Source organism: Jaculus jaculus, chromosome 16 (genome assembly GCF_020740685.1).
Source record: "Jaculus jaculus isolate mJacJac1 chromosome 16, mJacJac1.mat.Y.cur, whole genome shotgun sequence".
Taxonomy (NCBI): domain Eukaryota; kingdom Metazoa; phylum Chordata; class Mammalia; order Rodentia; family Dipodidae; genus Jaculus; species Jaculus jaculus.
In genome coordinates, this window is record NC_059117.1 from 35,838,084 (window position 1) to 35,865,611 (window position 27,528).

General features: G+C 42.2%; 1 pseudogene; it reads right to left on the reverse strand.

Annotated features, from left to right (window-relative positions):
* Positions 1-914: 914 nt before the first annotated feature.
* LOC101606639 lies at positions 915-27,115 on the reverse strand (annotated as a pseudogene).
* Positions 27,116-27,528: the final 413 nt, after the last annotated feature.

Here is a 27,528-nt window from a genome sequence, read left to right on the forward strand (position 1 = left end):
AAAACAGAAACATGGAAGGGTTTACAGACAGTGAGAGGTAAAGGCCAGCCAAGGAACAGCAAAGGGTAATAAGGAGACTGAATCAATGGGAAACAGATAACTCTAAGAATCGCTGAAATCCATAGCCAAAACTTGGGTGAACTAACCCAAGGGATGAATCAAGGCACACTGGAGAACCAGGCAAAACCACAGAGACCTTCCTCCACTCTATGCCATGAGAGTCCAGTAAGCCAGAGTATTCCATGCTCTCTGCTTCCTGGTTGCAATGTAATCAGTTCTGTTGCGTGCTCCTGTCATCATGCCTTCCCCACCATAATGAACTAGAACCTCAAACTGTAGGCAAAAATAAACCCTTCCTTCCTTAGAAAAGAAAAAAAAAAAAACATTCCCTCCCTACTGGTAGAGTCAAGTAAAAAGACACTGAGCAGGCACTGGAGGCCTGAGAATTACTGAAACTAGGTTTTGGGTTTTTTTTTTTTTTTGATTTTTCTATCTTAGTGGTTTCCTTTTTATTGATGTACCTCCTACCTCCCCCGCCAACAATTTCAGTCCCTTTCATCAACCCCCCAAAAAAGAAGGTGGTAAAAGGAAGGGATTGTTGGGCCTCTGAGCCCCTTGAGCAGATAGAAAGGGACTAGAAACCAAAACGATCATTAGATGTGACAGAGGTTGACAATCAATAAGTCTAAAGCAGAGTGAGAATGGAGGGAAAGGGGAAAGGAGAGATACAAGAGGCCATGTCTACCATTGCGATCTTGCTAAGAGGGGCAGGAGATGACACCTCAAACAGTAAGGGTCCTGAGGGAGGGAGATGGTGCTTGAGACTGGAGAAAGGAGGTGGGGGTCAAGGAAGGACACCACTTTTCTTCATAGAATCGGATGACAACCCCCACCCCACCTCAGGAAGAGCAGCTTCACAGACCACAGACACTCTCCTCCCTGTGGACCATGTGTAGAAAGAAGTCTTCTTCGTGGTGTTCCTGGTACAGCTGACCCATCATGGCCCTGGTGGGTAAATGATGTTGTTGACAAAGAAAAAACAAAAAGACATCTTCAGCTTGGAAATGAATTTGCTTCCCAATCACGAAGTAAAACTGGGGGCTGGAGAGACGGCTTGGTGATTAAGCACTTGCCTGTGAAGCCTAAGGACCCTGGTTCGAGGCTCGATTCCCCAGGACCCACGTTACCCAGATGCACAAGGGGGCGCATGCATCTGGAGTTCGTTTGCAGGGGCTGGAGGCCCTGGCGCACCCATTCTCTCTCTCTTTCTCTCTCTCTCTGCCTGCCTGTCTGCCACTCTCAAATAAATAAAAATATTTTTTAAAAAAGAAGTAAAACTGACTAGGTGTCAGATCAGAAGGCACCAGGTGTTTCTTCTTGTCCGAGTCTGCTGTCCAAGCTTTGGGATCATTTTCCACTATCCCCCAACCTGGTCCAGGTACTTCTTTCAGATCTTTTTGCCTTCAGAGCGCACTTGTCCGAGGGATGCTGCCCTTTGCGCAGGAACTTCCAGGGAGGAGTGGGGAGCTGGGACTGTGGGGGGGCAGCTGCAGCGACCTGCAGGCAGACCCCAAAACTAGGTATTTAAATGACCAGATCAGAATACATTGTACAGCTGACCAAATGGAGTTTCTCTAGTTGCGTTTTTCTTTCACATACTTCCTACCAAGTCACAAGACAAACTAAAGGGACTAAGTCTCTTCTAGAGTTCTATATCATGAACAGTTTTGCAAACCTACTAAAAACATGCAGATCAACAGGATGCTGCATGCTGTTGTATTAGACCACACATGAAATAAATTCTTGAGCTACTCAGAACTTGTAACAGGAAAAGTCTTTTATTTATGAGAGGCATGAAAAATGCTCAGTACTATTTATACATTAATATACAATAGTTTAAACAAGGATATTTTGAGGCAGGGTCTCACTTTGCAACCCAAGCTAACCTTGAACTTGAGGCAACCCTCCTGCCTTGGCCTTTTAGATGTACCATCTTGATTATTGTTATGGCTTAGATATGAAATGTCTCCCACAGGCTCATTTGTTGAACACTTCATCCCAAAAGAGTGGTGCAATTTTGGGTGGTTATGGAAACCTTGGAAGTAGGGCCTCCCTGGAGGAAATAGGTCTCAAGTGCATTCCTTTGAAGGTTGAACCTACACTTACTTTCCTTCTTTCTTCCCTCCTTCCTTCCTTCCTTCCTTCCTTTCTTTCTTTCTTTCTTTCTTTCTTTCTTTCTTTCTCTCTTTCTTTCTTTCTTTCTTTCTATCTTTCTTTCTTTATTGGTCTCTATCTCTTATCTCTATCTCCTGTCCACCAGAGCTGAACAGCTGTCCTATATCACACATTCCTATAGCCATGATGTTCTGCCCAAGTGCATAAGCCAAAGCAACCATGGACTAAACCCTCTGAAATCATGAGCCAAAATAAAACTGTCTTCTTTTAACTTGTTTTTGTCAAACATTTGGTCACAGCAATGAGAAAAGTAACTAATGCCGAAAATCAGCACCAGAGAAGCAGAGTCTTCACTATGACTGAACCTGACTATGTGAGTCATGGGCCTTTAGAACTGTCTTAAGAGAGGAAATTTGAAGAATTTGGAGATGCAAACTAGAGCTACCCTGGAATGCCATCAGCTCAAATTACTGGGAAATTCTTGGTGGATGCTCAGAATACAAGAGGACCAACAAGACTGCAGAGTGCAGGCCAGGCTAAGTTAGATAAGAATGTAATCTTGGGTTGGAGAGATGGCTTAGCAATTAAGGTACTTGGCTGTGAAGCCTAAGGACCCATGTTCAACTCCCCAGATCTCATGTAAGCCAGACATACAAGTTGACACATGCATAAAGTCAGGCCAATTTTCGCTCTCTCTTTCGTAAAAAATACAAAACAATAGAAACTCTATTGGGAATTGGACTAGAGGCCATTCGTGTTGTATTGTGGGAAAGGCTTTGTCTACATTTTGTTCCTTACCTGAGATCTTATGGTAGAGAAAATTTTAAGACAGTCCAGCATTCAGCCTATGGCATGGAGACTCCTGGATGCTTTCAGCCAGGTTTACAGTGAGAATAGGAGCAAACATGAGCAAAAAGACTTGAAAAACTTGTTGGCATCAGGCAGACATGGTTGTTGAAAGAATTAGTCCTATTAATAAGAAACTAAGTACTTTTTCACTGGGACAGTAAGAAACTTGCCTTGAGAACTGGGGAGATCACTCAAGGCCTAAAGACACTTGCTTGTTAAGGCTGGCAGCCCAGGGTTCAAGTCTGAAGCACCCTTGTAAAGCCAGATGCACAATGTGGCACATATGTCTGGTGTTCATTTGCAGTGGCAAAGGGCTCTGTAGTATCCCTACACTGCCTCTCTCTCTCTCTCTCTCATAAATATTTTTTTCTTACAGAGAAAGATAATTGCCACACCAGGCCTCAGCCGCTGAAATCGAACTCCAGACACTTGTGCCACCTAATGTGCAGGTACAATCTTGCGTTTGCTGCACCTTAGCGCATCTGGCTTATGTGGGATCTGGAGAGTCTAACATGGGTCCATAGGCTTCACAGGCAAGTGCCTTAACCTCTAAGCCATCTCCCCAGACTATAAAAATATATTTTAAAGGCCTTGAGAGCATCTCAGAAACTGTTCAGCCCCCAACCATGGCTGGCTTGAGGATATAAATTAATAAACTCATTTGAAAGATTTGCCGGGCTACAGAGATGGCTTAGTGGTTAAGTGCCTGCCTGTGAAGCCTGAGGACCCCAATTCAAGGCTTGAGTGCCCAGGACCCACGTTAGCCAGATGTACAAGGGGGCGCACACATCTGGAGTTCGTTTGCAGTGGCTGGAGGCCCTGGCACGTCCATTCTCTCTCTCTCTCTCTGTCTCCCTCTTTCTCTCTCTGTCTGTCACTCTCAAATAAATAAATAAAAATAATTTTTTTAAAAGAGATTTGCCTTGGAGAAGAGCCTCTGCTTCCAGAGCAGGGTCAACCAGGAAGTTGTTCCTCTAGGATTAGTTTCACCTTCTCAGCTGCCCAGGAACTCAGAGACAAATGAAACCGTGGTCCAAGGGGCCTGACTACTGCTCGATCTGGTGACCAACTTTGGCATCATCAACATAAGACTGGTTTTTCTTTTATTATTATTATTATTAATTTATTTATTTATTTGAGAAAGAGAGAGAAATGGGCATGCCAGGGCCTTCAGCCACTGCAAATAAACTCCAGACAAGTGTGGCATTGCATGCTTGCATTACTGTGTGTCTGGCTTACATGAGACCTGGGGATTTGACCAGGAGTTCATGGGCTTAGCAGGCAAGCCATTTAATCACTAAGCTATCTCTCCAGCCCAACACTAGTTTTTCAATCATGAAAATAAGGTGTGAAATCATGAAGAACTCTACCCATGTATTAGAGTCAAAGGAAAGTGTGGTAATTTGATTCAGGTGTCCCCCATAAACTTAGGTGTTCTGGATGCCACATCCCCCAGCTGATGGCAACTAGAAATTGAAGTCTCCCAGAGGTGGTGTATTTTGTGGGGTGGGCTTATGGGTATTATAGCCAGTTTCCCCATGCCAGTATTTGGCACACTCTCCTGTTCCTATTGTCCACCTTATGTTGGCCAGGGAGTGATGTCCACCCTCTGCTCATGCCATCATTTTCCCCTGCCATCGTGGAGCTTCTCCTCGAGCCTGTAAACCAAAATAAACCTCTTTTTACCCCACAAGCTTCTCTTAGTTGGGTGATTTCTACCAGCAATGAAAACCTGACTACAACAGAGTAGGGTTCCTGCTAGGCACCTGACTGTGTGGGTTTGATCTTTTCGAGCAGATTTTTAAGAGGATTGTGGAAGGATTTGAAACCTTGGCTTAAGAGACACATTGAAGTGCTGTAAGTACTGCTTGATGGGCTATTCTGATCATAGCTGAAAGACCTGAATGCAGTAAGAACTATGGACTATGAGGTTTGGCTTATGAGGGTGAGAAAGAACTTTGCCTGGACTGGGCTAGCAGTTTGTGTGGGAAGCTTGCTCTTGTGCCCATGTCCTGAGAAGTTGTGCAGGGTTGCTTTGCGTAGAAATGAACTGCTGTGATCAGAGGGATATGGCACAGAAAGAAAAATCTTTGGGTGAACTGTTGCCTTGTTCAGCTGCAACTGAGAGATTACAGCCTTTGAGAATGGGCTAGCTGACCTGCGCTGGGGCAACAGGAAGAATGTAGACTCTTCTGAAGGGGCCCAAGTGTTCAAGGAGTGTCCTGTTCTTCAAAGTCTGCTTTAGTCCCCGCCTGGATTAACAAATCGGCACCCTACCTGCTATTGTGGAGTATAAGAAATGCAGGAAAGAGATGGTCATTGAGTTTGCAACATTGCCTTGTGTTTTGGAAATGGCCATGGGCAATATGAAGCAGGTTTGCTGGATGCCTGCATGGAAACCCAATGGAGCCATGAGGATGAACCATGGATTGCAGTGCGGACCCACTGGAGATGCTGGAACTACAAGATGGCTTCTAAGAAAAGCTGCTGGTCGGATGAAGTTTTCCAGGACCATGAGTAGCCTAGCTGGAGGGCAGAATTTGAATGCCGGAGACTTGTTGCTAGTTATCAGACTTGGGGATTTGTCACTGGCTAGAGTTGTTGGACTTGAAGCTACAGAGTTTGATGTTTGCTCTGGTTGTTTTAAATCTTGTATTGGTTGAATATTTTATTGCTATGCCCAATGCCATCTTTTGCAGTGTGAGTGCTTATTCTGTGCCATTATGGTTTTTTGAGGTTATTTTTTGGTATTATGGCTCAGTTAAAAGATCTTGGATTATGGGGATGTTTGAACATCATTAGGATTGATATAAACTATGGGGACTTTTAAAGATAGACTGAATACATTTCATTTTACATTGTGGATGGTTAACAGTTTATGGGAGCCAGGGGCAGAATGTGGTAGTTTGATTCAGGTGTCCCCCATAAAGTTAGGTGTTCTGGATGCTAGGTTCCCCAGCTGATGGCAATTGGAAATTGAAGTCTACTGGAGGAGTGTATTGTGGGGGCAGGCTTATGGGTGTTATATCCAGTTTCCTCTTACCAGTGTTTGGCACACTCTCCTCTTCCTGTTGTCCACCTATGTTGGCCAGGGGTGATGTCCACCCTCTGCTCATGTCATCATTTTCCCCTGCCATCATGGAGCTTCCCCTCAAGCCTGTAAGCCAAAATAAACCCCATTTTTCCCCCATAGGCTGCTCTTGGTTGGGTGATTTCTACCAGCAATATGAACCTGACTTCAACAGAAAGTCTGGGAGGCCAGACAATACGTAATAAGGTCAGATTCACTGGCAAAAAAAATCCCTGAGAGGAAAATACATGATGCTTTTAGAGTTAAATTTAAGATGTAATAGGGATTCCAGGAAGTTAGAATTTCTAGAAACATGGAGTGTCTGCTGCAAAAAGCCAGAGCCAGTCCAAGACAAGCCTATAATCTGAAGCCAGGAAGGTCATGGGTTGGCGCCGCCCAGGCACATTGTGGTGGTTTGATTCAGGTGTCCCCCATAAACTTAGGTGTTTTGAATGTTAGGTTCCCAGCTGATGGAGATAGGGGAATTAATGCCTCCTGGAGGCAGTGTATTGTTGGGGCGGGCTTATGGGTGTTATAGCCAGTTTCCTCTTGCCAGTGTTTGGCATACTCTGTTGTTCCTGTTGTCCACTTAAGTGGGCCAGGGGGTAATGTCCACCCTCTGCTCATGCCATCATTTTCCCTTGTCATCGTGGAGCTTCCCCTCAAGCCTGTAAGCCAAAATAAACCTCTTTTTCCCCACAAGCTGCTCTTGGTTAGGTGATTTCTACCAGCGATGCAAACCTGACTGCAACACCCACTGAGGCTCACATCACACAGCCACATACTCCAGATACTGGATATAAAGCTACAGGATTTAGGGTTTGTCTTATTGGGTTTTAGTCTTGCTTTGGTCCAATCACTCCTTTCCCAAACCCCACCCCCCATTCTTCCCTTTTGGAATGGGATTATTTACTCCATGCCATAGTGTCTTTCAAATATGTAACTTTCGTTTTTATTCTATGGGGGCTCACAACTAGGAGATTATCTTACATGTCAGTAATGTCTCTGGAATCATGCATGTGTGTGTATCTGTGTTTGTGTCAGTGTGGGGGTTTGTTCACATGCATGTGCAGGCCAGAGGACAACCTTGGGTGCTGTTCCTCAGGAATGCCATTTTCATCTTTAAATATTTTATTTATCTGCAAGGAAAGAGAGAAAGAGACAGAGACAGAGAGAGCCTCCTGTCACTGCAAATGAATTCCAAATGCATGCACCAAGTTGAGCATCTGGCTTTATATAACTACTGGGGAATAGACCTGGGCTGGCAGGCTTTGCAAGTAAATGCCATTAACCACTGAGCCATCTTCCCAGCCCCCAAAATACCTTTAAAATTTTATATATTGGCTGGGCGTGGTGGCACACGCCTTTAATCCCAGTACTTGGGAGGCAGAGGTAGGAGAATCACCATGAATTCAAGGCCACCCTGCGACTACAGAGTGAATTCTAGGTCAGCCTGAGTTAGAGTAAGACCCTACCTTGAAAAACCAAAATATATATATATATATTTATAAATTGAAGCTGGAGAGATGACTTAGTGGTTAAGGTGTTTACCTGCAAAGTCAAAGAACCCAGATTTGATTCCTCAGGACCCACATAAGCCAGATGCACAATGTGGCACATGTGTCTGGAGTTTGTTTGCAGTGGCTGAAGGCCCTGGATCACCCATCCTGCCTCTCTCTATATATCTATCTCTCTTTCTCTCTCAAATAAATAAAAAATGAAATAAAATTTTTAATTAATTAATTTGAGAGACAGAGTATGGACATGTCAGTGTCTCTTTTTACTGCAAATGATTTCCAGATATATGTTCCATGTTGTACATGTGGCTTTACATGTGTTCTAGACAATCAAACTCAGGTTGGCAGGCTTTGCAAACAAGTGCCTTTTACCACTGAGCCATCTCCCCAGCCCTAGAATGCTTTGCAGTTTTTGTTGTTGTTGTTTTGTGGGGTTTTTTGTTTGTTTCTTTGTTTGTTTTTTTTTCTTTAGACAGGATCTCTCATTGGTCTGGAGCTCAACAATTAGGCTAGACTAACTGGCTAGGGAGTCTCAGGGATCTGCCTGTCCATCTCCCCAGCACAAGGGTTACAATCACATGCTACCCTGCCCAGCATTTTAAATGTGTGCTGGGAATTGAACTCAGGCCTTCATGCTTACCAGGTAAGCATTTCACTAACAGAGTTGTCTGCCTAGCCCTGGACTTTGACTTTTGAAAAATGTTGGAATTGTTCAAACTTTAGGGACTCTTGAGACTGAATTAAATGCATTTCGCCTGTTATGATCTGAATATAAAATTTCCTCAACAGGGTCATGTGTTGAACACTTGGTCCACAGATATTTTGGGAGGTTATGGAAACATTAAGTAGAGACAGGGCTGGAGAGATGGCTTAGCAGTTAAGGTGCCTGCCTGCGGAGCCTAAGGACTCTTCAGGTCCTGCTTAAGCCAGGAGCACAGGGGTGCAAGTGCACAATGTCACACATGTACACAAGGGGGCACATGCATCTGGAATTTGATTGCAGTGGCTGGAGGCCCTGACACACCAATTCTCTCTCTCCCTTCCCTCCCACTTTCTCACATTAAAAAAAAAAAAAGCCAATCTGTTGGGCTTGCCTCAAAAAAAAAAAAAGTCTATCTTAAAGATGGCAGTTCCAGGAGGCATGAGTTTAACAGTTAAACTTCTCTCTCCCTCTGTCTCCTCCCCTCACATTCTCTCCTTTATTCCTTTCCACCATGAGGTAAAGAGCTTTTCCTTTACATTGGGCCAAGCACCCATGAACTGGACCCTCTGAAACCATGAGCCAAAATAAATATTTCCTGTTTTAAATTATTTGTCATATATGTAGTCATGACAATGAGAAAAGTAACACAATGATATGCTCTAAATGACTACTTTAAAATCACAACGTTAAGATATCAGGTTCTTATAAATAATATAAACAATTCATAATAAGACAAAGTACATGCTCAATATTATATACTTTAATGTTTATTTAGACAATTTCATCTATGTTTATAATGTATTATGATCATAATCACCCCCATTGCCTATATTATATTTAGTATCCTTTCTGCAGAATTTGGGTGGTTAAAGGATTGCTTTTCAATTGGATTTGGAATCTAATCTCACAGTCCAAAATGACTTAAGTTCAAATCACTGGTCATTAAATTAAAATCCTATGATAATTAAAATTCACTCCTGCTTTTAACGAGTTTCCTTTCTAATAGATGTGAATTTTTTGGTACATGGCTTCTCTGCACAAGCAGATTCATTTTTCCATGTTTTCTATGCCTGGATATACCTAACCAGTGGTCTTACCACTGTGATATAATAGTCTAGCATAAAGGTATAACTGGAGATTTCTGCTTTATGAGTATCTGGTAGGGTTTCTAGATTAGGGTTTTGCAAAGTGTAACGTACATGACTCAGGCTTGGCAGAGCTGGAGCCCTGCCTGAGACCTGCATACATAGAAAGCTCACAAATCACACCAACATCACTGGCTGTTGGGCCACAAATGGCAGAGCAAAGATGTAAGTGTATTTTCTCATGGGTATTAAGGGGTTAAGTCTCTGTGACCTGTTCTATTCTTTGGGATATCTGGCATCTTTATTGTTTGGAAACACTATATTCCTTCATGACTATGTAATGATCAATTTTTCTCTCTTGGAACAACATCAGTTTCTTAGGGAAGTATGGGGTCCCATGAGCTCCTCCACCATCTACAACAAAATGTTGATGGGTTAAATATTATGTAGGCACTTTATTTTTTGTTTTTGCTTTTCAAGGTAGGGCTTTGGGGTAGCCCAGACTGACCTGGAATTCACTCTAGCCTCAGGGTGGCCTCAAACTCACTGCAGTCTTCCTACCTCTGCCTCCCAGAGTGCTGGGGTTAAAGGCGTGCGCCACCACTCCCAGATAGGCACTTTTATTTTATGCTTTGGCTTTTTTCTCTTAAGCATCTTTATCAACTTAAAATAACATAGCCACTTAATTCTTAACTTTTCAAAACTTTGTCAGTGGAACTTCTTTCATTTGGTTCCTTTGCCCTCCTTGCAGTCAGGCTAATGTATTTTTAGAGAATGCTTGCTTCCTGGCAATACAATTCCCTGATCAATTTGAAGACAACTTTTTTTTTTTTTTTTTCCTGTCTCAAGTCTTGGAAAATGCCGTTGTCAGGCATCAGGCTCCTTCTAGTGGAGAGAAAAGCAGTAGATCCTGTAAATGTGCTTGAAGGCCGGAGGTGAGCCCTTCCGCCATTACCTCTGGTGGGTCATTTGAGAAGTCACAGAGCTGGAAAATATATGTGCTTTGAAAGGCTTGAGTTCAAGCTGATTTTCCCAAGCATATTAAGTTGCTGCGCCCTACTTTTTTTTAATAGTCCGAAGTTTCACTGGCCTCTGAACTTTTTACTCTGTTCACTGTTTTTTTGTTTTGTTTTGTTTTGTTTTGTTTTGTTTTATAAAGATGCTATCTGCGTAAGAGAGAGACAGAGAGAGAGGGGGGGGGGTTTCCAGGTGCAAAGATGGTTTGGGGAGGACTATAAATAAAATTTGAATTTGAATTTGAATTCTAATTTGTTTCTTATTCTGATTTGGTGTGTATTTTTATTAAAGTATTTTATTTAAGTGTTGGAAAGGAAAAGATTTAGGAAACTCACTTTCAAGACAAATTGGGGACAAGATAGGGACCACAAGCAAGAGCATGCACCCTATCTCAAATTACCTCCACTCCTCTGGGTTTGAACTAGATTTCCAGTTGGCTGGGAGATGTTAAATATTTATTTTCACCTCCCACTTGGCAGTGCCAGTGATTTCCATGGTCTCCAAGGACACTGAAACTGTGTCTACAATCCCTGAGAGCTTTCTCTAGCCGGAAACAGTTTTTCCACTGGTTGGGTATATTATTTTGTTTGTTTGTTTTTCTAGTATTAGAAATCAGGTATTACTTGATTCTAAAAAAAAAATATTTTCTCTCTTTCAGCTAAAGCTTTTGTCAGTCCATAATTATCTCCTGCCCTCCCCAGAGAACAGGAACAAAGATTAAGGCCAGATTTTTGGATCCACATGCTGTTCCTATTAGAGTGAAGTACAGATACAACTATTAGAGGACTTGGGCATTCTTCCATCTGCTTGAATGACAGCCAGCAGGCAGAGAGGAGTCATCTTGCTGCTGGGCTGGTTGGCCTTAGCTTAGAAATTCAACTCATGGCCTGGGGTTGTCTCTAAAAAAAAAAAAAAAAAAAAAAATCTAGTCACAATTAAATCTCTCTCTCTCTTTCTCTCTCTCTCTCTCACACACACAAACACACATGCACACACACACGAGAAATAGTTAAAGGCTATCATGTTATAATCAGACTATCATAGATTATTAATAAAAGATATACTTGAAGGCCCACATATACTCTGTGAGAATATTAAAGCATGTGGAAACTGAAAAGACCTCGAGAATGGCCCCCTTTCTGCCTCTCTAAAGAAAGCAGCAGGAAATGCCAAGTGAGTACAAAGCAATGCCATGTTCTGTTCATTTCTGGTCACTAAGAAGTTAATATCATTTGCAAAACAGAGACAAATTATTCTTAAATATCACAAATGGGTCAAACTTAGGAACCCATTTATATATTATCATTTTTGAAGATTCGTCAGGGACACAATTTGGGGAACATATCCTCACAAATACAGGGAAATGAAGAAATTTAGAAGATATTTTGCATCATCAAAGGCATAAGCATGAAATTATAATGCCTAGTTGCCGTGCTTTCTGTAAAGATACTGAAATTGAAATAGGCAACTCACAAACTCAGTTTACTTAACTTTATCATGTCCCCAGAAAAACAGCCACAAAAGACGCTACAAAGCTAAATGATAGACCTTCGTGACTATGGAGAGTTACCTGGTCTAGTGCCAAATAATCTTGGGCTATTTTTAGTCTCCTTAATAGCTCCTTAATAGCTTAATAGCTGGCCTTACATACTTTTGACTATTAGGTAACACTCTGAAATGTATTCTTGGGCAAACCACTAGCTTCCCCCAATCCAAAAGCCAAGGATGTCATCACATAGCATCTGAGACCTATAGCAGTTTTCCTCGCTTCGCTGTAACCTGTCTGCAGCTGTATCCTCACCAACGTATTTGGAAAATGTCTTGGCATTCTTTGTTCTGTAACTAAAAAAATCTTATGTAAATGCTTCTATGATAGGCCATGGTTCCTTGGGATAACCTAATTTATGTTGGGTCATGGTCACTCATATTTGATTCAAAATATACTATCTCTTATTCCTTTAAGGCGAGGGCTGTGTTTTGCACCAACCATCACATTATAGCTTTGATAACCTTTATCAGCAAGAATAATTTATAGGGCTGGAGAGATGGCTTAGTGGTTAAGCACTTGCCTGTGAAGCCTAAGGACCTCGGTTCAAGGCTCGACTCCCCAGGACCCATGTTAGCCAGATGCACAAGGTGGCGCACATGTCTGGAGTTCGTTTGCAGTGGCATGTGCCCATTTTCTCTCTCTCTCTCTTCCTCTTTCTCTCTCTGTGTCTGTTGTTCTCAAATAAATAAATAAAAACTAAAAAAAAAAAATTTAAAGAATAATTTATAATCTAGCTAAATGTCTATGCTTACTTGATTTACTGAATGCCTACTTTGTGCCAGGTCCTATGGTAGGACCAGGGACACAAAGATTGCTCAGTCCTAGATTTCCAAACAGTCCTCTGACACTTGAGCCTTGAGAAGCAGTGTTTAGCAAAGGCATCTATGAAAGGAAAGGGAATGGTCATTCTGCCTAAACATGGCACAGAACAGAATTAGCTAGCAAGGCAAAGATGTTACTAGGCAGCCCAAACACATTCACACATTCCAAATCCTAAAAGTCATGGGTATAGTCCCTCCACATGACTCCAAGAGCCCACCTGTTCCAGCTTGGTGCACATTTCTACTTACTGTGGTATGGGCAAGAATTGGCTTCTTGTCAATGAGAAATTTGGAGAACTTCCAAAGTGACTTCTGGAAAAAGGATGCAGCAGGAAGGCACAGTGAAACCTTGGAGTCTGGCTTTGCCTTCCTCTCCTTAAAATAAGCATTGTATTTATTTTCAAAGTACAATTGACTAGCAACCCACAACTGGTAAAAAAAAAAAAAAAAAAAAAAAAAAAGCAAATGATGCTGCCATTGTAAAGCTAGCAGTCACCCTCAAGCATTCATCAGGTGGTATGCAGTACAGCCCTTAGAGAAATTTGCCCAAAGTTGCAAAGTTCTACCACCCTGTGGCATTAGCCAGTTTTGTGTTTAAGCTAATAATGTGTCCTGGGCTAATTAAATAAATGTGTGTAGGTGTGTGCATGCACATGGACACATTCAGGGAAACCAACTTTCTTGTCTAATTCCTATTTCCTTTACTGACGGTTTAGATACAGGATTGTGGCAAATGCCTGTAATCATGGCACTAGGCTGAGGCAAGAGGATTGAGAGTTCAAGGTCAGCCTGGACTATATTAAGAGGTCCTGTCTGAAGACAAAACAAACAAAACTCTCTAATGGAGTGAGCAATCAATTTGGGGTCCCAAGAGCACCACTATGTAGGAGTCAAGGGCTGTTGGCTCTGAGCTCCCCTACCCAGGCTCACTTAGGATGAGTGTCTGACGCTACTGGAGAAAAACCTACTTCTCAGGCCAGGTGTGGTAGGAGGATCGCTGTGAGTTCAAGACCACCCTGAGACTCCATAGTGAATTCCAGGTCAGCCTGGCCTAGAGTGAGACCCTACCTCAAAAAAAAAAAAAAGAAAGAAAGAAAGAAAGAAAGAAAGAAAGAAAGAAAGAAAAGAAAAGAAAAGAAAAGAAAAGAAAAGAAAAGAAAAGAAAAGAAAAGAAAAGAAAAGAAAAGAAAAGAAAAGAAAAGAAAAGAAAAAGCCTACTTCTCTATCCAGAATCAGTGTGACAGGGTAGGAATATGGGCTTTGGGGATCAAATTACCTGCCACTTTTCTATCTCCATGTCCTAAGGCGAATCGTGTAATCTCTCAAAGTCTGAGTTTCTTCATCTATGAAGTGAAGGTGGTCATATTCTTCTAAGGCATGTTTCAGTGTTCCTATTAAACAAGGTAATGAGCATGGATTGCTTTACACCATGACATAATGAGTGCTCTGTATCTGGTTCTACCAGTTCTCCGTCTCTGCTTGAGTGTCTTGTCTCATGATGATGGAGCATGATGACAAGGACAGCAGAAGGATAAGGCAAGCAAAGTTTCACTGAAAAGTAAAAGTGACCAGGCAAAACTCCCTAGGGCAGCAGAGAGGAGAACCTGAAAAGTGGGAGGCCAGCCAGCACCCTGGAGCTGAGCTTTCATGTACCAAGAGTCTGATTGGTCCATACCTGTATGGTCCTTAGGCCTTGGGTTACAATGAGTCTGACAAGTTAACTTAAATGTGCATGAGGGGCAGGAAAGATTGCTCAGTGGTTAAGGCATTTGCCTGCAAAACCAAAGGACCCAGGTTCGACTCCCCAGGACCTATATAAGCCAGATCCCCAAGGTGGTACATGTGTCTAGAGTTTGTTTGCAGAGGCTGGAGGCCCTGGTGTGCCCATTCTCTCTCTCTCACTCTCTCTAAAATAAATAAAGAATAAATAAATGAAATAAAATAATGTGCATGGGGGACTCTGACTGGTAGATGAGTTAAGGGAGGAAATTCATGCTCAGAAAAAGCCCACTGAAAGGAACAAAGCCCACTAAAAAGTTCTGAGAAGGAGAAAGTAAAGAGAACAAAGGGATGGTGTCAGGCAGCCACGCTGATGCGTCACGACTTCTTGGATTTTAGTTGGAGCTACTTTCAGAGCTTGCCAGGACAGGATGATGTTTTACGTTCTTGAGGAGCTTGTAAAACGATGCTGCCTTCCTCCTAAACTCTATCAGTATCCTGTTGTTGTTGCTTCTCTGGCCATAGTTTTCAGTCTGCCTCTGAAGGTAATCTGTGCCCTTAAGAGGAATATCCCTGAGGGCTCTCCACCCTGGGCTTCTAGTATCAACGTGGAAAGTACTGAAAGCTGGCCAGGCGTGGTGGTGCACACCTTCAGTCCCAGCACTTGGAGAAGTGCAAGGTAGATGCCCTCTATGTTTCTCTTAAGTCTCCCTAAACAAGCTCTTAGCTTGCTTATGGCTCTACTTTAATCTTTCCTCAGTTTCTCCTAAATAGGATTTATGAACTCCCCAACATATGATTGTGGCTCTACTCCAGTCTGTCCCTTAAAACCTCAATTTTTCTTAAAAGAAACCTTTTAAACTATGAAGTATTTTCCACATAAAAGCATGTTTCCAACTTCCCATATGTTTATAACTCTACTCTAGCCTTCCTTCGTAGATTCCAAGTTCCCTTAAAATAAACCCTACAATTTGTGAGTTCTCCCTAAATAAACTTAATAATTCATAATTTATCCTTCTTGAGTCTGTCTTTATCAATTCTTTTTTTAACGCTTAAAAATATTTTATTTATTTATTTGAGAGAGAGAGGAAGAGGCAGAGAGAAAGAGAGAATGGATGTGCCACTGCAAACAAACTCCAGACACATGCACTCCCTTGTGTATCCGGCTTATGTGGGTCCTGAGGAATTAAACTGGGGCCCTTAGACTTCACAGGCAAACATCTTAACCACTAAGCCATTTCCCCAGCCCCTGTCTTTATCAATTCTTTGTTAGAGGTAGGACAGAACCCAAACTTGGGGTTCATATATTTGGGGACCTCTCCAGGACCCCAAAATCCTGTACCACTGAGGTCATAGAATTTGTGAAAGTAAACTTGTTTAGGAAAATAGAGGGGCTGGAGGGTTGCTTAGTGGTTAAGGGGTTTTCCTGCAAAGCCAAAGGACCTTGGTTCAATTCCCCAGAACCCATGTTAGCCAGATGCACAAGGGGGAGCATGCATCTTGAGTTCATTTGCAGTGGCTGGAGGCCCTGGTGTACCAATTCTGTCTGTCTGTCTGTCTCTCTCTCTCTCTCTCTCTCTCTCTCTCTCTCTCTCTCTCCCTCTGCCTCTTTCTCTATCAAATAAATAAATAAATAAAAATAATTAAAAGAAGAAAAATAGATTCAGCAACATCCTATTTTACCAATCATGTGAATACGTTGCGAGAGCCCTCCCCTGTCACTTGGGAAGAACTAGAACAAGTGACACATAAGAAGCGCTGACCTCACAGAAAGTCCTCCTGTGCTTGGCATCCAATGCAAGTTACCTTTGCTTGGTTAAGAGTGAAAGAGGGGTCTAGAGAGATGGCTTAGCAGTTAAGGCATTTGCCTGCAAAGCCAAAGGACCCCAGTTTGATTCTCCCAAACCCACAAAAACCAGATGCACAGGGAGAGCACACATCTGGAGTTCCTTTGCAGTGGCTGGAGGCACTGGCAAGCCCATTCTTTCCCTCTCTCCCTCTCCCTCTTTCTCTCAAATAAATAAATAAATTGTTTTAAAAAAGAAAAGTCAAAGAGGGCACTTTGTGATGCAGCAAGGCATTCTGCTGGTCCCAGACATCTCCTTCTGCCCTCAAATGGCTGAAACTGCTGAGAAGGATGGTATGTTAACAGATTCCACAAGAGGCAAGAGAGGGTGGATTCGAGGAGGAAATGAAAATGAGAACTTGTCTCTTTCCATCTCACGTTCAAATGAATCAAAATTGGTTGAGGCATTTGGGTGGCATAACCCAAATTAGGAAGCAGTAAGAAGCAATTAGATCTCTAGGAGGGTCATTCATCATAAAAATGAGGAAAGGCTGAGAGATCAGCTGGGGAAAATGAACTTGGAATCTATTAGGAGATCTGCTCTCAACACAGCCATCATGAAGGCACTCTCACCCCCCAGAGTTGTGGCCACGTGAATCACAAGAGTTTGAAGGTGGTAGACTGAGCCATTGTTGGATAGATCCCATTCCATCTGACTATGAATTGCACTTGTCTTATGACAAGAACCTAAACTGGGTTCTGCATTACCCCTAGTGCCAATAATTAGAGCCTGTGGTGGAGCTTGGACCACAGCTACTTGGTGGGCACTATTTGACAACTTCAGTGGTGGTGGCAACAGCATAGCCAGTCACTGGACAATGGCTGGTCTGAGCAGTCTTCAGACAGCTCAGGTTTCTGAAGGCAGAGTACCAGGCATCTCCACCAACTGCATCAGGGGCACATTCTGGACTTCCAACATCAAGGAGGCTCTAGGAAATCCTTTAGCCTCAAGGGAACACACTGAGTATGGAGTTTTACAATGAAAAAAATACCAACTGGGGGCTGGAGAGATGGCTTAGTGGTTAAGCACTTGCCTGCGAAGCCTAAGGACCCTGGTTTGAGGCTCGATTCCCCAGGACCCACATTAGCCAGATGCACAAGGGGGCACATGCCTCTGGAGTTCGTTTGCAGTGGCTGGAGGCCCTGGCGCACCCACTCTCTCTCTGCCTCTTTCTCTGTCTGTCACTTTCAAATAAATAAATAAACATAAAAAAAAAATTTAAAGACATATATATATATATATATATATATATATATATATATATATATACACACATATGTGGATGGATGGATAGATAGATAGATAGATAGATAGATAGATAGATAGATAGATAGATAGATAGATAGATAAAGTACCAACTGGAAGGACAGACACTTGAACCTGAATCAATACCCCTGTGGCTTCTTGGATACACTTGCAGGAAAGGCTTAGGCTTCCTGCAGGCAGGCATACCACGCTAAATTGGGTAGTAAAAGGAAGTGTGTGCGCTGAGGGTCACATCAGGACATGTTTTTCCTGGCCATTCTAAATTCTCTTTTGCCTCCAATGGACCCTTTCCCTCTTTGATCTCTGACTCAGTAATCTGCTTTTACTCACTGTGCTCTCCTTGGAGACCTGATCCTGCATATCAGTGACTTGTTGAATATTTTTACACATACATATTATCTCAAGCTCAATTTACCTTACTTAAACAAAAGATACTTACAAATCAAAAGATTAAAAAAAAAAACTCCAAAAGAGTTGTACATGGGGGTTCATGCCTTTAATCCCAGCATTTGGTAGGCAGAAATAGGAGGAGAGCTGGGAGTTTGAAGCCAGCCTGAGACTACACAGTGAATTCCAGGTCAGCCTGGTCTAGAGCAAGACCCTACCTAAAGAAAAAAAAAAAAAAAAGCACCTTACAAAAGGAAAAAAATACAAATGGCCAATAAATACATAGAGAAGCCACAATAAATATATACAAAAATACAATAATTAAATTCAAAATGCAACAACAAAAATTAAATGAGGGCTGGAGGGTTGTCTTAGTGGTTAAGGTGCTTCCTGGCAAAGCCAAAGGATCCAGGTGTGATTCCTTAGGACCCACATAAGCCAGATGCACAAGGTGGCACATGCCTCTAGAGTTCATTTGCAATGGCTTGAGGCCCTGGCCTGCCCATTCTCTTTCTTTCTCTCTCCCTCTCTCTCTCTCTCAATCTCCTCTCAAACAAATAAAAAATATTTTTTAAAAAATAAATGAAATGTAGCTACAATGTCTCCTAAAGCTTTTGGCCAATGTAAAATACATAGAGAAAGATGCTAAATTTCATTTATGATTTTGAAGAAACACTAAAAAAATTCATTTCTGTTCGTCATGTTGAGAAAAATTTCCAAAACCCAGGGTTGCACTGTCAATCCAGTTCCAAAGCTCTTTTTCCCAAGTTAATCACATCAGCTATGGTGGCATGCTTGTGATCCCAGCAATCAGAAGACTAAGGCAAGGAGATTGAGTGTGAGGCCAGCCTGGGCTACATAGTGTGAACTAAAGTTCCCAGTAAGAAATTCCACTGGTGTTCAGCATTCAGAGCTGACTGTGGAGAAGATGAAATGTGGCAGATCCAGAGCCAAGTTATTTTGGGCTCTTAACCCCTGAAGTGGTCATTTATTGCCCATCTCTGTGTGCAGCTTAACATCCTGGGACTGTTAGGTAAATCCTTTTGAGGTGTATGAATAGACCCCTAGCTTCTATGAACCCAAGAGCTAAGAATGTCATCAGCTAGCACCAGAGGCCTGTAGCAGAAATCTCCTGCTCTACTGTAACCCACCTACCACCATCAATGCATTTGAAAAGTGTGGGGTTGTTAGTGTGTTGGTGTTTATTTTGGGCTAGCCCAGGTTGACCTGAAACTTACTGTGTAGTTCCATGCTGGCCTCGAACTCACAGAGGTCTTCCTACCTCTGCCTCCTAAGTGCTGGGATTAAAAGTGTGCGCCACCATGCGGCTACAGTGTTCTGATTTATGACCTTCTTTATTATTTTACTATGAAACTGTTGCCATGTTGGAATGTGGAATTGAGATGACTTAAATCTGTGTTCCTTGGCCATGCACACTCTCATTTGGCTCCAGAATAAGGTAATTATAATTCCCTTTGAAGTGAGAGCTATTTTTACATTATTGTGGCAAAAAAAAAAAAATAAATTAAAGGGAAATGACAACTATCACCAAGCATACGGCCATTTAAATAGGTTAAATAAAGGTTTAAATATGTTAAATCTTCAGTTGTTTTTTAAAGTACTAACTCAATTAAGAGAGTATTACATCTCATATATACAAAAGCCCCATGACCTCATTTTTTAAAACTATTTTATTTATTTATTTGAGAGTGACAGAGAAAGAGGCAGAAAGAGTGAAAGAGAATGGGTGTGCCAGGGCCTTAAGCCACTGCAAACGAACTCCAGACACATGTGTCCCCTTGTGCATCTGGCTAACGTGGGTCCTGAGGAATTGAGCCTCAAACTGGGGTCCTTAGGCTTCACAGGCAAGCGCTTAACCTCTAAGCCATCTTTCCAGCCCCCCATGACCTCATTTTTAAACAAATTTTATTGCAATGTAATGAACATACAATAAACTGCACATATTTGAAATGTATAATTTAATCATTTTGTCATGAGTTGGCAAAACCATAACTACAATCAAGACAAAATGATCTTCCTCATCTTTCCATCCTACTTTTGAGACAGGATCTTATGTTTTAGTCCCCATGTATAGATGTGTGTGTGTGTGTGTCTTCTGAGTCTTTCTACCTTGCCTCTAACATTTTGCTTCCTATTTGTTTGTGTTCATAACCTCCTGCCCCCCACACCCGGGGCTGGGCTAGGGAGGCCAGTGATTTCTCTATGATGAATTCAGCTAGCCTCCTCTCTGCAATCTTATTCCTCCCCCTAAATAAACCTCATTATTCATAATATTGCCCTAAATATTCTTAACATTTTATAATTTATCCTTCTTGGAGTCTGCTTTTCTCAATTCTTTCCCATTAATGGGAAAGAACCCAAAAGTTGGGATACACAGGACTGGGAGGAGCCCCCAGAACCCTCAAATCCTGCATCAGCATTAGTGCTGGATTTACTGACACATTCTACTGCTTCCAGCTTTACATGACTCCGGGGATTTAAACTCAGGCCCTAACACTCATGTGAGCAAATGCTTTATTCACTGAGCCATCTCCCTGCCCTATTTCTTATATATATATTACCTATTTATTTGAGAGAGAGAGAGAGAGAGAGAATATGGGTGCACCAGGGCCTCCAGTCACTGCAAACGAACTCCAAATGCATGCTCCTCCTTGTGCATCTATCTGGCTTACGTGGGTCCTGAGGAATTGAACTGGGGTCCTTTGGCTTTGCAGGCAAATGCCTTAACAGCTAAGCCATCTTCTCCAGCCCTGTCCTACTTCTTTCACTGCTAACTAGAATGCTAACTCTTTTGCTTGCAATTTTACAATGACTAAAAGAATTTGCCACAGAACTTCTGCTTAGCCAACCAAACTTTGTTTCAACCTTCCTCCACTACAATACTTCAAGGCATCATGGTAAGATCTCTGGTTCTTTGCATTACAAGACAAGGTTAGCAGTTAGCATAGGGCTATTCCTCAGTGACATTCCTACATTAAAAGGGCAAAAAAGAGTTTATTGTATGGACATCATTTTAATCCACAAATATGTATCCCACCAAGCCCCAACAAAAAATATTCCCAAATTCCCAAGGCCACCTCAACACTATGTAGAAGTAAAAAAGAAGTGTGATACAAAGGAAATCAGCAAAATGAGACAATAGACTTAAGCAAATATTGATAGCATAATACTTTCATTAATTTTTTAAAAATCCAATGATCATATGAACACATTGCTAGGCCTACAGCCATGAAGGAGAGAATGGGCATGCCAGGGCCTTCAGCCAGGGTTGGAGATATTTCCCAGTGGTTAAGAATGCTTGCTTGGAAAGGCTGATAGTCTGGGTTTGATTCCCTATTCATTACCCATGGAAAGTCAGGCACACAAAGTGACCCATGTGTCTGGAGTTTGTTTGCACCAGGAGGCCCTGGCATGCCCATGTTATCTCCCTCCCTCATAAATAATTAAAAAAAGAATATGAAAAAGAGAAAGAATTGGCATGCCAGCGCCGCTAGCCACTGCAATAGAATTCCAGATATATGTGTGATCTTGTGCACATGCGTGATCTTGTGCACATGTCTCACCTTGTGCATCTGGCTAACATGGGTTCTGGAGAGTCAAACCTGGGTCCTTAGGCTTCATAGGTAAACACTTTAACTGCTAAGCCATCACTCCAGTCTAAAATTTTTTTTTAAATTTTTTATTTATTTATTTGAGAGAGACAGACACAGAGAGAAAGACAGATAGAGGGAGAGAGAGAGAATGGGCACGCCAGGGCCTCCAGCCTCTGCAAACGAACTCCAGACGCGTGCACCCCCTTGTGCATCTGGCTAACGTGGGACCTGGGGAACCGAGCCTCGAACCGGGGTCCTTAGGCTTCACAGGCAAGCACTCAACCGCTAAGCCATCTCTCCAGCCCTAAAATATTTTTTAAAAGACATAAATGAGGGCTGGAAGCCCTAGTGCACCCATTCCCTCTGTCTCTCTCTTCCCCCCTCCTGTCAAATAAATACATTTAAAAAATAATCTAACAACCTAAAAATAGACATAAATGATCAGTTTCTGGGTTAAAGTGAAATTATATCTGAGTTTTGTTATGGTCAGTATCTTTGGCAAACATTCTTTCAGGTGTGACCTTCTCCAGTAACTTGGAACTTGGGTGTGTTTAGGAAGGAGAGGTTTATGTGTTCTTAAAGTGTTTAGCTAATTTTTAAGAGATAGATCACATGGCACAGGCTGAAGCAAAGAGAAACTTCTGAGAATCAGGTCTTGATGGAGGAAGAGATTTATATATGCTTCATTGTGGTGGTTTGAATATATGTTCCCCAAAGATTTTTTTTTTTATTTGAGAGCTACAGACTGAGAAAGAGGGAGAGAGAGATAGAGAGAGAATGGGTGCACCAGGGCTTCCAGCCACTGAAAACGAACTCCAGACACATGTGCCCCCTTGTGCATCTGGCTAACGTGGGTCCTGGGGAATTGAGACTCGAACTGGGGTCCTTAGGCTTCACAGGCAAGTGCTTAACCACTAAGCCATCTCTCCAGCCCGAGATTCAGGTGTTTTATTAAAGCTTGTAACTTGGGTCTCCACGATATACTGGAGGAGGTATCACTCCTGGGCAGATCCTAGGGTCCAGCCCAAGGTGTTTGGGGGCAGATCTGAATTTAAGCCCAAAGGAATGCAGAAAGCAGTTTGAGCTCTAGGGATCCCTGCAGCAACCAGTGTGTGTAATTGGTGCTTGCTTGTGGTACTGGCTGCTTAGTGCTGTCCTTTTGCTTGGATTTATGAATGGGATCTAGCTTCTTTCACTATAGATGGAACTTCCCCTGGATCTGTAAGCTTGAAATAAATTTCTTCCTCCCATAAACTGTGTCTGGTTTGGATGCGTTGGAACTGACTGCAACATTTATTTATTGTTTGGTTTTGCCTTGTTACAGAATAGTACTCTGCTACATAACCTGTAATTCTGTCTTTGAATTATGGATCTTTCATGTTTTCCAATGCCTTAGAGTTAGAAGACAGGTTTCTACTCCTCAATTAAAAAGTGGAATATGAGCTGGAGAAATGACTCAGTGGTTCAGGGCACTTGCTTTCAAAAGCAGGCTGCTTTCAAAGCAGCCAGGGTTTGGTTCTCTAGTACCCTTGTAAAGCCAAATGCACAATGTGGCCCATGCATGAGGAGTTCATTTGCAGTGACAGGAGTTCCTGGCATGCCCATACCCACTCACTCATTCTCTGTGTCTGTCTCTTTCACTATCTCAAATAAATAAATAAAAATATATTAAGAAGTTAATTACAGCTGGGCATGGTGGCACATGCCTTTAATACCAGCACTCAAGAGGCAGAGGTAGGAGGATGGCTATGAGTTTGAGGCCAGCCTGGAACTACAGAGTAAATTCCAGGTCAGCCTGGGCCAGAGTGAGACCCTACCTTTAAAAAACAAAAAACAAAAAAAGTTAAGCCAGGCATGGTGGCACATGCTTTTAATCCCAGCACTTGGGAGTCTGAGGTAGGAGGAGCACTGTGAGTTCTAGGCCAGCCTAATTCCAGGTCAGTCTGGGCTAGAGCAAGACCCTAACTCAAAAAAATAATAATAAGGGCTGGAGAGATGGCTTAGTGGCCAAGTGCTTGCCTGTGAAGCCTAAGGACCCCAGTTCGAGGCTCAATTCCCCAGGACCCACGTGAGCCAGATGCACAAGGGGGCACACGTGTCTGGTGTTTGTTTGCAGTGGCTGGAAGTCCTGGAGCATCCATTTTCTCTCTCTCCCCTCCTCCTCCTCCTCTCTGTCACTCTCAAATAAATAAAAATAATTAAATAAGGTTAATTATGTTCTCATTAGTGTTCTGGGTCATCTAATAAAGTACATGAATTTTTTCTCGTGTGTATTTCATCAAGAATAAGTGATTCTTATTCCTCTAAATTCTCCAATTACCAACTAGTTGAAATATAATCACATCTGAAAACTTCTAAATTAAAAGAAAAAAAAGACATACAGAGACATGCATCTTGGCCATATGTAAAAACAAAGCTTTTATGCTGGTTGCTCTTTGAGATACACTATATTTTTGTATTCATCAAGAGAAAGAATAATTCTGCAATAATGGAAAGTGACATTTTCTTTTTAAAAAATTATTTTTTTTATTTATTTGCAAGCAGAGCGAGAGAAAAAATAGGGTGTACCAGGGCCTCTAGCCATTGTAAATGAACTTCATATGCATCCACCCCTTTTGTGCATCTGGCTTTACATGGGTCCTGGGGAACCAAACTTGGGTTGTTAGGTTTTGAAGGCAAGCGCCTTAACCATTGAACCATCTCTCCAGCCCCACGAAGTGACATTTTCTGAAGAAGCAGAATCTATATGAAAAATCCCTTGCAGGCTGCTTGGTCTGGGCTCACTAGAATGTTTTGAATGTGGAGAGATGGAATGTTATAGATTGAGAGCCAAAATAATCTTGGGCTATTTTAGATCCTTTCATAGCCATTTACCTTAACTTTTTTTGTTGTTATTGTTCATTTCTTATTTAGTTATTTGAGAGCGACAGACACAGAGAGAAAGACAGATAGAGGGAGAGAGAGAGAATGGGCGCGCCAGGGCTTCCAGCCACTGCAAACGAACTCCAGATGCGTGCGCCCCCTAGTGCATCTGGCTAACGTGGGACCTGGGGAACCGAGCCTCAAACCAGGGTCCTTAGGCTTCACAGGCAAGCACTTAACCGCTAAGCCATCTCTCCAGCCCAACTTTTTTTTTTTTTTTTGAGTAATGCAAAGAAAATTTAATGAGAAAAAAACATGGTAAAATCCCAAAGGGTTAGGGCAAACAAATTTAGGATTTTAGCCGGCATCTAAAGAAAAGAAAGGAAAACAGAAGAAAAGTTACATTTTGAGTTAGAACTCAGAGAAGAGGGCCGGCTCAGCAGTGAGGCTCTTTGAGCAACTACCTACTTTAACTTTTGTATCTGAGTTAACATTTTCATTACTAATAGATAAACTTTTCAGCATTTAAGCTTAAAAGGCCAATAGCTTTCACCTTCCTAAAGTTCAGAGTGCTGTAATGGAGCTGGAGAGATTGCTCAGTGGTTAAAGGTACTTGCTTGTAAAGCCTGATGGTCCTGCTTCAATTCCCTATTACCCACATAAAGCCAAATGCACAAAGTGGCATGTGCCTTGGAAGATCATTTGCACTGGTAGAAGGCCTTGGCACACCCATATACATTCCCTCTGTCTGCCCCTCTCTCAAATAGAATATTTTTTAAATTATACTAATGATGCAGAATTTGGGGGTTCAAGAGAGGACTCCCCAACTTATGAACCCCCATTTTGGGTCCCTATGCTATTTTTTTTTCAAGGTAAAGTTTCACTCTAGCTCAAGCTGACCTGGAATTCACTATGTATTCTCAAGGTGGCCTCAAACTCACGGCGATCCTCCTACCTCTGCCTACCAAGTGCTGAGATTAAAGGCGTGTGCCATCGCACCTGGCTCCTTATCCAATTTTTTAACAAAACTGACTCAAGAAGGAAAAATTATAGAGTTTATTTAGGGATAAATCATAAATTGTGGGGTTTATTTAAGGGAAATTGCAGTCTAGGAAAAGGCTGGAGCAGACTCCTCACAAACATGTGGAAAATAGGACCTAGGAGCTTGTGTAGAGAAATTTAGAAGAAAGATGCACTCGTGTGGAAGGCACAGCATCCATCTTGATCCTCCTCATGGAAGAAAGTTAAGAGTAAGGACTGGAAAGATGGCTTAGCAGTTAAGGTATTCGCCTGAGAAGCCTAAGGACCCAGGCTTAATTCCCCAGAGCCCATGTAAGCCAGATTCACATGGTGGCACATGTATCTGGAGTTTGTTTGCAGTGACTAGAGGCGCTGGCATGTCCTTTCATTCTCTCTCACTGATAAATATCTGAAAATAAAAATATTTAAAAACACATTACAAAGCCGGGCGTGGTGGTGCACGCCTTTAATCCCAGCACTCGGGAGGCAGAGGTAGGAGGATCACTGTGAGTACAAGGCCACCCTGAGACTCCCTAGTGAATTCTAGGTCAGCCTGCACTAGAGTGAAACCCTACCTCGAAAAACCAAAAATAAATAAATAAATAACAAAGAAAGTTAAGGGTAAGTGTGATAGTTTAAGAATAGGAGAGAGAGAAGGCTGAGCATGGTGGTGCACACCTTTAATCCCAGCACTTGGGAGGCAGAGGTAGGAGGATCGCCATGAGCTCAAGGCCACCCTGAGACTACATAATGAATTTCAGGACAGTCTGGGCTAGAGTGAGACCCTACCTCAAAAAAAAAAAAAAAAAAAAAAAAAAAAAAAAACGAGAGAGAGTACCAGAACAGAGACCAGGAAATTCAGGTGAGAAACGAGTGGTAAAGAAAGCTACACCCATGGTTACCCCAAGTTTAGAGAAATTACACAGGTAGCAGGCCCAGAGTTCAGAATACCCACCTGGTAGATCCAGAGTGTAAAGGAAATATATATGGGGTAGACTCAGAGATCAGAGGAAAATCATATATGTAATTAAAGTGAGAAGTTTCCCCAAAATATAAAGCGCAGACAAGCAGAAAACTATCTAGGACAAGAAATAATACTCTCCCCTACCCTGCTGAGTAGAGGAGAGCCAGACTTACATGCGTCCATACAGAGATCACAGGGCAGAGATCAGCACAGACAAGCCTGTATACTCCATTGAAAATATATTCTTTTCGTCAAACTGAGGTATGTAAAGGGAAGACCTGGGCTGTTGTCCCTAACTGAAACTGCCTAAAAGAAGGTACTTTGCCCGGTGTGGTGGCATATGCCTTTAAATCCAAGCACTTGGGAGACAGAAGTAGGAGGACTGCGGTGAGTTATAAGCCAGCCTGAGACTACAGAGTGAATTCCAGGTCAGTTTGGCCCAGAGAAAGACCCCTGCCTCAAAAAACCAAACAAACAACAACAACAAAAAAGTCAAGAAGCTAGCTTTCTCCTTCACTATGACATCTGAAACCTATAGAAAAGATTTGCCAGCTTTGCTGTAGCTCATCTATCTGATGGTCCTACTAATGTTTTTTGGTAAATACCTTGATGTAGGATTTGTCTTTTGTTCTGGGGCTATAGTAGTTCATGTAATCTCTTTCACAGTGGAATATGTCATCCAGGGTACCTTGAAGCCATGTTCCTGAGCTATGACCACTCCTATACTGCACAAAATAATCTATTTTCTTATTTCCTTTTAAGTAGTCATTATTTTACACCAATATCGGTGCCGATTATTTTATATAAAACTTGTCTGTTTAAACTTACATACATCTAGGTAGATAAGAGAATATGCAAGTTTTCAGAATTCAAACTAACGTACAATCTTGTATATTCCTAAACACCAAAAGGAAGAACCCCAGATATGAAAGGCATTTCCGTGAGTTCTAGATTTGAGCTCCGTTCTCATAGACCTCCTGGGACGAGTAAACTGAAGACTTCTGGAGCTGACTCACACACCCCGTCTCAGCTTCCCATAGTAAACCAACCTATTAATCTGGCA